Here is a 2,731-nt window from a genome sequence, read left to right as displayed (position 1 = left end):
ATTACAGGCATGCACCACCATACCCAGCTAATTTTTTGTATTTTTAGTAGAGACGGGGTTTCACCATGTTGACCAGGATGGTCTCGATCTCTTGACCTCATGATCCACCCACCTCGGCCTCCCAAAGTGCTGGGATTACAGGCTTGAGCCACCACGCCCGGCCGACAATGACTCACTTTCTATGTGAATTTATAAGTGGCAAGGCCCAGCTCTGGGCATTTTGATTTTTTTAGTGTTGAATATTCTATCACTGCTATCAAGGCGAGCCTCCCACAACCCTGAAGATCCTGGAGTCATAGGGCCTTACTCCTGGTCCTCCAAAATGGGGAACTGATTAGCAGAACTGGGATTCCTTGAATCAGTAACATTTCAAAAGCAATTTTGAAAATTTACATAGGATGATCATCTGTTAACTGTGCCATTCAGCACATCAAAATAAACTGCCATCTACTGTCAGCACTAATTCATGAAAAGTAATTATATTATTATTATTTTGAGATGGAGTCTCGTTTTGCTGCCTGGGCCAGAGTGCAGTGGCACAATCTCAGCTCACTGCAACCTCCACCTCCTGGGTTCAAGCGATTCTCCTGCCTCAGCCTCCCAAGTAGCTGGGATTATAGGTGCCTGCCACCACGCCCAGCTAATTTTCAGTTTGTTTATTTGAGACAGAGTCTTACTCTGTTGCCCAGGCTGGAGTGTAGTTGAGCAATCTTGGCTCACTGCAACCTCCGCCTCCTGGGTTCAAGTGATTCTCCTGCCTAAGCCTCCTAAGTAGCTGGGATTACAGGCACGTGCCACCATGCCCAGCTAATTATTGTATTTTTAGTAGAGACGGGGTTTCATCATGTTGGTCAGGCTGGTCTTGAACTGCTGACCTCGTGATCCATCCGCCTCGGCCTCCCAAAGTGCTGGGATTACAGGCACGAGCCACCACACCCAGCTGAAAGGTAATTTAACACCAAAAAAGTAGGAAGAACATAATCTCAGAATAAGATAGGACTTTATTTTTTTATTTTTTATTTACTCTTGCATGAGGGCCACAGCAGCAGGTGGCAGGGTGCCCTGCCTGAGTGGGGACGACCAGATTGTTCTTGTTCTCCAATTGCCAACCTCAGTGGTGCAACAGGAGACGGATATGGGAAGGCTATGACGGCACGTGCCCTGTGATGTCATGGCGGGATTGGGGAAGGGAAGCAAAGCAAGGTGATGGGCAGCAGACTGCAGCAAAAACATGGAACGCTTCATGAATTTGCGTGTCATCCTTGCTCAGGGGCCAAGCTAATCTTCTCTGTATCGTTCCAATTTTAGTACATGTGCTGCCGACGCGAGCACAGGACTTTAATCACATTTAGCTTAGTTAAAAAATCATTTCCGAGTTTGTTTGTTTGTTTGTTTCTATTTCATCTTGAGCCAGTGGCCAAGGGCCAACTCCTATCTATGACCTAGTATTTGGCCAACAATACTGGGCCCTTCTGAGAATTACTATACACACTGGGCATTATAACTAAACGCCTCCCTGAAGGACCAGCTTGAAGCCTCAAAGCTGGTCTGAGCACAACACTTTGCAAAAGTAAAGGTTTTGCTAATCAACCCAGAGAGTGCCACTGTGCTCAGAGGTGGCTGACCATAGGGAATCAGGAAGAGGTTTTTTTGGTTTGTTTGTTTTTGAGACAGAGTTTTGCTCTTGTTGCCCAGGCTGGAGTGCAATGGCACGATCTCGGCTCACAGCAACCTCCACCTCCTGGGTTCAAGTGATTCTCCTGCCTCAGAGTAGGTAGGATTATAGGCATGCGCCACCATGCCCAGCTAATTTTGTATTTTTAGTAGAGATGGGGGGGTTCTCTACGTTGGTCAGGCTGGTCTCGAACTCCCAACCTCAGGTAATCCGCCCCCTCAGCCTCCCAAAGTGCTGGGATTACAGGCATGAGTCACTGTGCCTGGTCAGGAAGAGGTATTTTAGTTGTTCCCTGTAGCACTTAATGGGGCCACTTAGAACCTTGACTCCAAGTCCAAGAAGCCAAGAAAGGCTCTGAGCTACCTGGGTGTGAAGAGTTTTTCTGCCCTGGACAGACAGTCAGGACATAGGGACTCTATGCTGACCCTTCTGTTAACACAGAGTGACTTTTGGTAAGGACCTCAACCATTCAGACTAGGTTCGCTTATCTATAAAGTAGAGGTGTAGGTAATACCTACTCTGCATTTCTCAAGATTATGCAGAGACTCAAGTAATGGCTGTGAATGTGGTTTTAAAGAACAGTACAATGATAAGGGAATGAGTATTTGTAACTCTCAGCCCCTACTCCTTTCTAGTCAGGGCCCCAGGTGCCCCCACCACAAATATACCAAAGGGCCAGCCACACTGGCTTACGCCTGTAAACCCAGCACTTTGGGAGGCCAATGTAGGAGGACCACTTGAGGCCAGGATTTCCAAACTGTCTGGGCAATGAGACCCCCCATTGCTACAAACATTAAAAAGAAAAAAGAAAAAAAGAAAGAAAAAGGATTAGTCAGGCACGGTAGAACACACATGTAGGTCTAGCTGAAGTAGGAATTCAAGGTTTCAACGAGCTATGATTGTATCACTGTATTCCAGCCTGGGTCACAGAGCAGGACTCTGTCTCTTAAAAAAAAAAAAAATCAGGCCGGGCGCGGTGGCTCAAGCCTGTAATCCCAGCACTGTGGGAGGCCGAGGCGGGTGGATCACGAGGTCAAGAGATCGAGACCATCCTGG

General features: G+C 47.3%; 1 non-coding gene across 1 annotated transcript; it reads right to left on the bottom strand.

Annotated features, from left to right (window-relative positions):
* Positions 1-1,225: 1,225 nt before the first annotated feature.
* On the bottom strand, positions 1,226-1,332 carry LOC119471734. Its single transcript, XR_005200804.1, has one exon. It is a non-coding gene; the product is annotated as a U6 spliceosomal RNA (small nuclear RNA).
* Positions 1,333-2,731: the final 1,399 nt, after the last annotated feature.

The sequence above is a fragment of the Cebus imitator genome, unplaced genomic scaffold (genome assembly GCF_001604975.1).
Source record: "Cebus imitator isolate Cc_AM_T3 unplaced genomic scaffold, Cebus_imitator-1.0 Scaffold71, whole genome shotgun sequence".
NCBI classification, from domain to species: Eukaryota; Metazoa; Chordata; class Mammalia; order Primates; family Cebidae; genus Cebus; species Cebus imitator.
Note: the sequence above shows the minus strand (reverse complement) of the source record. Positions and strands in the feature narration are given on the sequence as shown.